The sequence below is a fragment of the Fundulus heteroclitus genome, chromosome 22, assembly GCF_011125445.2.
Source record: "Fundulus heteroclitus isolate FHET01 chromosome 22, MU-UCD_Fhet_4.1, whole genome shotgun sequence".
Classification (NCBI taxonomy): Eukaryota; Metazoa; Chordata; class Actinopteri; order Cyprinodontiformes; family Fundulidae; genus Fundulus; species Fundulus heteroclitus.
In genome coordinates this window covers 29,710,140-29,721,012 of record NC_046382.1, presented here as the reverse complement: position 1 = coordinate 29,721,012, position 10,873 = coordinate 29,710,140, and the positions used below count along the sequence as shown (strand labels likewise).

General features: G+C 42.6%; 1 protein-coding gene across 2 annotated transcripts in view; it reads left to right on the top strand.

The window, feature by feature from the left end:
* The first annotated feature begins 5,400 nt into the window (after positions 1-5,400).
* rgs17 (regulator of G protein signaling 17) overlaps positions 5,401-10,873 on the top strand; it is a 32,464-nt gene continuing 26,991 nt past the window's right edge. The window contains exon 1 of one of the 2 annotated variants that reach the window (XM_012865016.3): positions 5,401-5,691. The gene's annotated coding sequence lies outside the window, so the exon portion shown is untranslated. The remainder of the gene's footprint in view (positions 5,692-10,873) is intronic. The other variant, XM_036126434.1, reaches the window with a different exon arrangement.

The following is a 10,873-nucleotide window of genomic DNA, read 5'->3' as shown; positions in this document are numbered from 1 at the left end:
TTGATTAATGTTCCATGCTCAACATCAATGAGATCCTGCTGTACTCCACATTGCACATAATGAAATGTTATGAAAATTGTTTTTTTAATACATCTTTGAAATGTGTTTTTTAACATCCCAACTCTTATTTTATATTAGAAAGATAAAAAATACAAAACTTATTTTCCCCTGGATCTCAGAAGGACATACATGTATGAGTGTATGCAGTATATATATATATATATATATATATATATATATATATATATATATATATATATATATATATATATATATACATCCATCCATCCATTTTCTAAGCCGCTTAATCCCTCATGGGGTCGCGGGGGTTGCTGGTGCCTATGTCCAGCTACATATATATATATATATATATATATATATATATATATATATATATATATATATATATATATATATATATATATATATATATACATAAAGCAACATAGAATATGATTTTGTATGACTTAAGTATCTGAAGAGACTATAGACTGAGATACAAATGTTAAGAAATAACCTTTGTTTTCAAAAACTGAAGCAAGGGGACTCATTTTTGCTTTAAAACATCAGTTTTCATGGCATACAAAAACAACCTTACTGATGTTGTCCAAAATCTCATTTTAATACCACATACAGTTTGAAAAATAAAACAAGATGGTCAGAGGTCACTGCAACAGACTGGCGACCTGTCCAGGGTGTACCCTGCCTCTCACCCATTGAAATGCTGGTGATAGGCACCAGCAAACCTCGCAACCCCATGAGGGATGAAGCGAGTAAGAAAATGGATGGATGGATGGATGGATGGATGGATGGATGGATGGATGTCAAACAAACTTTAACATTCAGGTGGTCTTATCTACCACTATCTATGTTTTTTGCTGTGCCAACCAGCATAAAAGCAACTTGGTCATTTTAGCTGTTGAAATTATGAATACTGAATGCCCAATTCTTCCTTAAATAGGTTTTTCTGTGCTTGTCAACCGTAAAACGACAGCAAAAAGACCTTTCGGAGGTGGTGGATTAAGCTGGTAAGAGCGTGTCATTGTCGAATTTGAAACAAGTCCTTTAACGACATGGTCTGAAACACCACTCAGAGAGGAAGCAGCCGCTACTCCATAAGCAACATAAAATCAGATTATTTTGGATTTATTTATTATTTATTTTGGAGGACATACACTTTTGTCTGAATCAGCTTAAACTGATGAGTGTAACCATAATGACCAGTTGCATTTGGAGGGAAAATGGCTGAAGCGTTGTAAGCCTGGGAAGATCATCGCAGCTGTGAAGTACACTGGCAAAATCATTGTGTTGTAGGGATATTTTCCTACCAGAATGAGGCATAAACTTTATAAAATAGTTGGCAATGTGAGGAAAAAAATACAGTTTGTGCAAATCCTGACGACTGATCTCAAAACACCAGTCAGGAAATGAAATCTTGACCAAAGACAGGTCCTCCCAGTGGGCAAAGACCCTAGGAATAAGGCCAAATTGCTTACAAGGTGGTTTAAAATACTAGCCTCAGCATAGCAAAGCATGGGTTTTGGAGTGAACATCAGAAAGAACTGATCTTGGGTTCTACAAATCTGACTCAGTTACACCAGTTCTGTTACGGTATTCTATCCAAATCAGTTTAGAAGAAGTTCTACAAAATTGTCAGGAATTGTATGTACACTTCTGAATATGAAGGAAGTGAAGAGGCTTTCTCTCCCATTATTCTGGTGTTAAGCAAATATAGATAATTTGCTAGTCTTAGCATGTCTAAAACAGGAAAAGTTTAGTCTGATTTCATGTCAGACAGTGAGAAGAACGGTTTTGTCTAATTGTATTAATGCTGGTGATTAAATTGGCTATATTATATATTCTTAAACTGGGAGACTTTGGCTGGGACCGTGTTGATCAGCTCTGGCCTCCATTGTAGTTATCATTTTAATCACCTTATTCCAACATGTACCTCTGGATATTTTACTTTTTAGTGTGACATTTCTGTCCGGATTTTAAAGAACTAGACTATGCTTTGTATATTTTCTTTTAGAGCTGATTGATCTTATTCCACAAATGTAAGAAGGAATTAAATGCATTTTAAATGGTACATCTGTTCCAGTCCCTGCTCTTTAGAGGAGAGTAGCATTGTGCCAAGCTGGAAGCTTTTTAACTCTCACACGGCAGCATAATCAGCCTTTGGAAACCTTTGCATCTACATTTATTGATCAGATTTTGTGTTTGTTTGGCAAAAAGAGCACACTGGGTGTTTAAAAAGTGCCAGAATCATATTCTAATGCTCAACATGGCCAGCACATCGAATAGGGTTGCATAGTGGGGAGATCTGTGCTTTAGGTGGACAAATAAAATGCTATGAAAGACTCTCTTAAGCCTATGAGACAAAAATTATGTGCGTTAAAACCTTCAGCTAAATAACTGGTGTATACTATGTGGATAAATGTAAATCTCATTGTTGACGAGTCTGATTGCAGCAGGATTTAAGCTGTCTCTTTTCCACCAGGTTCAAGCACAAAGTCAGCAGAAGCGGTTTTTTGAAGCATACTAAATGAGTAGACCATCTATATAGCCTGGATCTCTCTGAGCTCCAACAGACTGATCCAAACAGTTGGGTCTTGATCCCAACACCTCTGGGATGCCGTGCGCCGTCTGGTATAAGGATGCTTGTGGTAAATGTGTTAGGACTTCTTAAGGATCTTTTCAAGGAACCGCAAATGCCCTGCCAGGCTGCTGTGCAGATGGAGGCAGGGTCAAAGCATTTATGTCTTTTTTTTCCTGTCCGGGCGAGAAGCATTGTTATGGATGTGGCTTTCGGGGTATGCTGTTTTCATCAACACTGAGCTTGGTCTGCAGCGCTGAGTACGTGGGTGGTTCAAAACACCATCCACATGACCCATGACCTCATGATTTTTTTACCTGAACATTGCACTGAAAAGAGATGATTAGTGGTATTCTCCTGTTTATTTCCATGGTGCATTTGTGAATATAGCCTGTGGGACAGATGCTTGCCATCCCTCATTCAGCCCTAATATTGAGTTTTTCACCAAAAATCATCAAAACTGTCAATAGTTTGACTTGATTATTAGACAAAGCAAATGTATTATTTGTGATTTAGTACCTTCTTCGTGTCAACTGTTGGTCCAGAGCTCGTTAGTAATGATTCCTTGCCACCTTTTTTTATGATTGCGGATAGAAATTATTAAAAATTCTCAAAGACAGCACCAGAATGCCTTGGACATGCTCAGTCAGACCGGATGGAGAACATCTGTCACCATCAATGTTTCAGTTTTGCCTGGATTCCCAGTCGGATTTAGGCCTGGACTTTAACAGGGCCACAAAAAACGAATTAGTCTGGAGCTCTGGCTGCATGTTCTGTCGCTGAAGGCCGGTCTAGCAAAGAGGACTTCTAGTGGTTTCTTGCTGTGTTTCCTGTTTTTCTTCCATAATGGCTAACTTTGCAGACTAATAGTTGCCCCCCACCCCTCCCAAAAGAATAAAAAAACACCACCACCACTGTGAAAGTTGAACACAGTTTTGGACAGTCACCATTAGGTCAAATATAAAGGTGATAAGTGGGGTCCTGGTACTGACAAAAGTGGCTCAGTTCAAGCATACTGGGAGCTTCGTTCTTGTGTGTCCCTCGGGTGTTTTTTTTTTTTTTTTCCTAAAACATTTCCCCACAAACACCCAGAGTTTTGAACAAGAACATTTTGGCCAGTTGGTTGCAAAAAGAAAAAAGAAAAAAGAAAAAAAAAAAGTGCTCATCTTGTCTGCTCTGAACTTTGTGAGTCAGAGCGATCCATCAATGGATTTTGACCTCATCAGTTCCAAGTCAGTGCAACTGTCTTCACATGGGAGAGGAGGATATGAAATAATCCTGGTAATAATTCACCCGTGTCCTGCACTTATAACAGTAAGGACGGGCCCAGGAGGTAGTAAACCTTTCCATAAACGTCCCTAAAGAGACTCACGCGTACTCATGTCTAAATACCACAGTTGTATAGAAGCCTATAAATTAACCAATTATATCCACCCTGACATGTTTTGTTGCCATTTATGTGACTCTTTATATCTGCCTGCAGGTTTCCCAGGAGCTGATCTGTCTCCAACGTTATCAGCATCTGCAATTATTATAGTTGTCATTTTATACCAAAGAGAGTTTATAAGGGAGCACACTGCTGCATCAGAGCAGGTGTATGTGTGCATCTGTAAGAGTGAGAGAAGACAGGGTTTTGGTGCCCCCTTGTGTAACCCGTGTGAATTAGTTTTGTTACGTTTTGAGTTTTTTTATTTTTATTTTTTACAGTATTGCTCATCTACCTGTTTTTAAAGGCAGATTCACTTAAAATGAATAACCAAATGTGTGAACTCTGTGACCGTCATACAGAGAAGACGAAGAAATACTCAAGATGTGTGCCTCATACCGTAGGAATAAACCGATTGCCTTATTTCTTATTTCTTATTCAATTTGAAATGTTGTATTTTGAGACAGATTATCCACCTTAACATTTTTATCTTGATTTTTGAAAGGCGCTATAAAAATACAGATTATCATAAATATCCTTGCACACATTTATGTTATTATCGTCATCATTATTATAATGGCAAGGAGTAGAATGGGAATGATTCCATGCTTTAATTATGTATTATATTATATGTATAGATTTATATAATAATAATAATAATAATAATAATAATAATAATAATAATAATAATAATAAATCAGGACAATAGTTAAAAGGAATGATTCGAGCCCTGGCATTCCTTTTAAACAGCAAACTCTGCACACATATAGAATAAATGAGTTAATAAATTCAATTTCAAGAATTTATTAACCGAAATAAAATGAACATCCAGAAAACATCATTATAGAATGCTGTTTATCTGAATGGTTATTATTATTAGTAGTAGTTATTATTATTATTAGTAGTAGTAGTATATGCACCATATGCATCATATGCATATGCTATCATATACTAATTATTGTCATAGGTAGTTCTGTCAGAAAAAGATGGGCCATATTTTCATTTAACTTGGCATTGACTAGGGATTCATTAATGATTTATATTTGCACATTGTAAGTTTTGGGGAGAACCTTTATTGTTATTGTTGTCATTATTATTTAAAGAATGTAACCCTTTTCGAGAACATTCGCGTGGTTGCTTTTATAGCCTTTAAACACAAGTTATTTTTATGCGACCCTATGTTTTAAGGTTCGTTTTGTTGCATAAACATGTTCATAACCCGAGGACGCTTTTCCTGCGGAATAAATAGTTACCTTCTAATTTTAGCAGAGTGGCTGTCCTTGCAGTGGGATGAGGGGGGGAAATAAACGCGGCGTTGTGGCGGAAACAAGCCGCGTGTGTGTGTGTGGGGAGGCAGCAGTGCGGCGGCGGTGGAAGCGGCCAGATGTAATGACCCTGCGTGTGCTGCAGACAGTGCGCCGAGCCCCAGCGGTGCATCCTCTCACCGACTGCAGCCACGGAGCAGCGGCGGCAGCAGCGCGCCTGCGCAGTGCATCCCGGGGAGCTCGGCGGAGATCGGTGCTGAAGCGGGGCGGATGGCAAGAAGAACCAGCGGCGGTGGACACCGATTACACCGCGGGATTCCCGTTCACCATGTCTTTAAATAGGCGCCGCGACGCCGCGCGTTCACCCCCATCACTGTAGGACGGTGACAGGCCGGCGTAAAGAGGTAAGGCTCCGCTGGTTCGGGCTAACAGGGGCTAGCCGCCGCCTCCTCCTCCTCCTCTCGCTGTCAGAGATAGCGGCTCTCAGGCTAAAGCTAGCCAGCGAGAAAGTGGGTGGTGTTTGATTTCTGGAGAGCCTCCGTGCGACACTCGGCGCCCAGCGGCTCTCTCCCTCCCCGGGCCGGTGTGGGACTCGCTCGGCTTTCGGCTGGGGAGGGCTCCCCCTCCGTCTCGGTGCCGGTCCGACCCGCAGCGGCTGGGCTCGGAGTGTCCGAGCAGCAGGCTAGCCAGCCGGGCTAGTGCATTAAACGGAGGCTGGGTCCGGTGAGCCCGTCCGCCTCACATCTGAAGACACGCGCGGGCCCCTCCAGGCTCAGACCCCACACCCCGGGCTGTGACAGCCCCCGCTCCGGTTCGTGTCTGCCCCAGTCCGGCCGTCATTTATCCCCGGGGGGGGGGGGGGGGGGGTTACAGGGAGATCCCGGCGCCCAGCTGAAGGAGCCACACCGCAGTCCCCCCCCCATGGCTGCGCGTTGAGTCAGAGGACAGCGCAGGTTGTGTCGCCGCTGCAGCCCGGGACGCTTCCTCATCAAAGCCATTAAGTCGTCCGCTTCCATTAAACACGGCAAACACGCGGCGCGCTTTCTTATCGACACGTTTTCAGGCGGAGAGGAGGCAGATGTCTAACCAGAGGATGTTTGCGTGAGGCCGTAAAACACGGTGGAGGCTCCGATCGCCCCCAGGATGCCTGGTTCTCTGCCTGGTTCTCTGCCTGGTTCTCTGCCTGGTTCTCTGCCTGGTTCTCTGCCTGGTTCTCTGGTTCTCTGCCTGGTGTTGGCCAAAGCGTTTGAGCCTTCCAGTGCATTCCTCGGTTCACTGGAGCTCGTTGGTGTGTCGCTAATGAGTGGCTTGATTAATTGATGACTGATTGGAGAGCCTCATGCCACACTGTGCCAGATTGTTGTAAGTGGCCATCAACCTGAAACCCAATTTAGGCCTACGCCTAAGTGCCAGATAAACCTGACACTTGTCTTACCCAAGACAAGGTTTTGATTACTGCCGTTATAATAATGGAGTCGTCAACCTGCGTCCATGATTTTCACGCACAGTTGACACCCACTGAATTCAGCCATTGTTTTCAGGTTTGCATATCAAGCAGATGCTGGGCAATTGGTCAGGCTATCTGCTCAGGACGTTCCTGCCTTGGGTAGCTCTAAACTTTCCTCAGTGAGAACGATATATCGCTATCGACCAATGTTAGTCATTCTTTAACATATCGGTATTGGTCCGATAAGCAAAACCGGGCCGATTATTAACAACCGATGTTTATCTCTGTCTAGCTGCCCTTTGGGTTGGTCATGTGGTTTTTGTTTGGTCATGTGATTGTGATGCATCATAACCAGGATTATGTTTTCTTTTTTTTTTTATGCTAATTGTTTAAAAAGCAGTATGCAAGTCTGGACCAGGGGTCACCAACATGGCCCCCGATAGCCCCCCAGGACCATATGTGTTGCCCTCAAGCCTGTTAAAAAAATAGCACAACCCTCCAGTGAGCTGCATTTAAAATGCTAATTTATTCAGTTACTCTTCCTTTTCAGTCATGCTTGTATTTAAATAGATTTAAAACATGTTTATGTTACATGAACTTATGGTGAGCTCTGACTCTTTAGTTCAAAGACAGGTAGCCCTTCATATGACACAGTAGCAAAGAAGTAGCTCTCAGTTTCAAAAAGGTTCATCTAGACTATAACCTATGTTCACAAATTTAGTTAGCAAAGTTTTCAGTCAGTACAACAATTGACCAACACGGAGACGTAAATGTGTGTGTACATATACACGCACACATCTGTAAATATCGGCTATCGGACATAGCAGCAGTATTAATACTGGATATCAATATCGGCCCAGATTTTCATATGGGTGCATCCCTAGTGGCGCCTGTTCAGCATCCGTACCCGTGGGAAAGAAACGATTTAGCCAGCGAGCCGCAGGTGGACTGCACCACCTTCCCTGATTCTTTCGTGCTGATGCACGATGGAGGAAGTCCCTGTGGGGCCGTCTGGTTCCAGGAAGCCGGCTGTGCATAAACCTCTCAAGTGCAACGCAAAGAGAAAACTTTAACATTTCACACGGCTATGCAAAGTCCCATTTAAAAAGGCTCTTTAAACACAGGAGAACCCTTTGTCCGCAGCCCAGTTTCACCAAACCACCATCAGCGGATATAAAAGCGTCTCTCTTTGCAGGGCTGAGGTTCTCTGGGTTCTCTGTGGAACGGCATGTTGTCTTATTTGACAACATGCAACATTAAAGTTGGTTTGCATGTGTCTTGAAATCCCAAAAAAAAGCCTCGTACTCTAGCCAGTTTAGGGGAACAGACTTTGAGGTTGCAGAGCAAAGTGGGATATTATTAAAAACTATGTAAATTGTATTTGATAGTAAATTAAGAGGGGAATCAGCTCATTAACTGATCTTTGCTTATTGTCTGTGCTTATTTCAGTACAGAACATTGCTAGTTCTCAGCAAGTCTCTGGGTTTGGATCCCTTTGTGAACTCTTTTAAAGTTGCTGCTATTTGCTGTCCCGATGTCGGAAATTGTCCCCTAAAAGGATATTTCAGCCTGTTTTGTTTTATTTTAAAGTGGGGTTCTGTGGTGAGATATTGTGCAGTTTCTATTTTACGGTCAACGGTTGCCTGAACGCTCTCACGTCACTGCAAACAGGGAACTAAAAGCAAGTAAAATGTTCTTGAAATGAGTGTATTTGACGTTGATTTGAGCAGGTAAACGAGATTATCTGCCAATGGAACGAGGATTTTGACCCCTTTTTGCAGTGTTTGGATGAAAAGAAGCCAGGGGCGGAACACATTTCTATTATTTTTAAACTTCAGCCTCAAGTTTTGCTCTAATGTTTGGTTAATAAGCCTTTAAATCAATATATTTGTGTTACACAGACTATTAGAGCAGGGTAAGTTTTGCTAAACCAGAATCTGGATTTCCCTCTGCAAGACGTTTTGGTGCTTCAAGCTCTCTTCACTGCAAAAAGGGATCTAAAAGTAAGTGCAATTTTCTTGAAATGTGTATATTTTTCCTTGATTTGAACAGCTAAATAAGACTATTTGCCAATGGAATGAGTATTTTACCCCTAAGATAAGATAATTAGACATCCTGCACTTGAAATAAGATGATGGAGATGAACTGTTCTTATTTTAAGTGCAAAAATCTTATTCCATTGGCAAATAGTCTTATTTACCTGCTCAAATCAAAGAAAAATATAGAAAATTGCACTAACTTTTAGTTCCCTTTTTGCAGTGTTGATTGTGATGTTTTTCCACGATCAGGGAGCCGCGTTGTTACTACATAGGCTATACTGCCAAAGGTCTTTGCTCGCCCATCCAGATAATGGGAATCCCGTCTTCCATCACGTCCACGGCCACAGGTGTATAACATCTAGCACCGGGCATGCAGACCGTTTCTACAAACATCTGCGAGAGATCGGGTGCCCATGGTGAGAAGAGGTCCCCAACTTTCTGCAGTCAATCACTACGTGCCTCCAAACTTCACGTGGCCTTCAGATTAGCTCAAGAACAGCGCAGAGATCTTCATGGAATGGGTTTCTATGGCCGAGCAGCTGCATTCAAGCCTGACATCAGCAGGTGTAATGCAAAGCGTTGGCTGCAGTGGAGTAAAGCACGCCGCCACTGGACTCATGAGCAATGGAGGGACGTTCTCTGGAGGGATGAATGACAATTCTCCATCTGGTGGTCTGATGGATGAGTCTGTGTTTTAGTGGTTACCAGCAGAACGGTGCTTGTGTGATTCTACTGGGCCAAGTGTGAAGCCTGCTGGAGGGAGGATCCTAGTGCACCGCTGTTTTTCAGGAGTCCATAAAGACGTGGATGAGAGAGTCTGCACTGTGTCCTGACCTCAACCCGATGAGAGACATTTGGGATGAACAGGAGCAGAAACCTTCTCGTCCAACATCAGCGTCTGACCTCACAAATATGACCTGCCTTCCCAGAAGAGTTGTAGATGTAAAAGCTGCAAAGGCTGGACCAACATCATATGGATTAACAGTGGGTTATCACTTAGGTTCACATGCGAGTCAAGGCAGGGGAGTGAATACTTTTGGCCAGATAGTCTATACCTCATCCGGTAAATGTTTGATCCTGTGGAGGATTGCAGTGCTTTGAAATGGTCCTTGGTCTCCATGAGCCCGCCTGCAGCTCTGGACAGAAGTGGTCCTCTCCTCCTGGCACAGTGAAGGCTTGAAGCCAGGAGCCGAGGAGGCCGTGTTGGGCCGTGATCCTTTTATCTGGACCTACCTAAGAGTCACGGTCTGAAATCCGCTCAGATCTGGTCAGCTAAACTGAATTCAGGCTACTACACTTTTCCCTCGCCTACAGGACAAACGCATTGTCCAGTTTGGAGACAGTTGCAGTTGTGATAAACTCAGACGGCCAAACGGTTGAAATAATAGGAGCGCCACCCATAACTCTTAAGCAAACGCTGATTAAAACGCTTGGCAAGCCACGAGCGGCGTGTCTGTCAAGCGGCCAACATTTTACTTAGGTCTGAACGAAACCCACTATAACGGCTCATAAATGTTGGAACATTGTTATACCTGTCATAATTAATATGCCGTTTTATTTAACCGGCGGTACGAGTGCTTGCAGTTATTCCATTTTAAACAAAAGCATCTAAATGACACCGCGATGAAGAGAAACGGCAGCGTTTTCACTTCAGGTCCTCCCGCTGTGAGAATATGATGCTGTCGACCTGTCTGGGTTTCCTGACTGACCGCTGCTTTAGCCTGGATCCAACCTGGGGAATCCCTGCGCCTTTTCGCTCAAGTCGTTAAAAAAAACAACTACTGAAACCTCAGGAATCATAGTGAATGGTTTTGAAACTTTGAACCCTGTCACCTCGCATACCGGTCCCTGACCTTTAATCTGATTCAACAGAGAATGACTGTCCATGATGGGAAGAACAAAAAAAAAGGAGATGCCCCACTTTTAGGATGGTTAGAAGTAGGGCTGAACGATTTTGGAAAATAATCTAATTGCGATTTTTTTTTTTCTTAATATTGCGATTTAATGCAATTTTTTTTTTTCCCCAGTTTAATTTATCATGTCTTTTTAAGCAAATACAAACAACAGATCAATTTGTTTCCTCACTGTGCAGATTAGGTG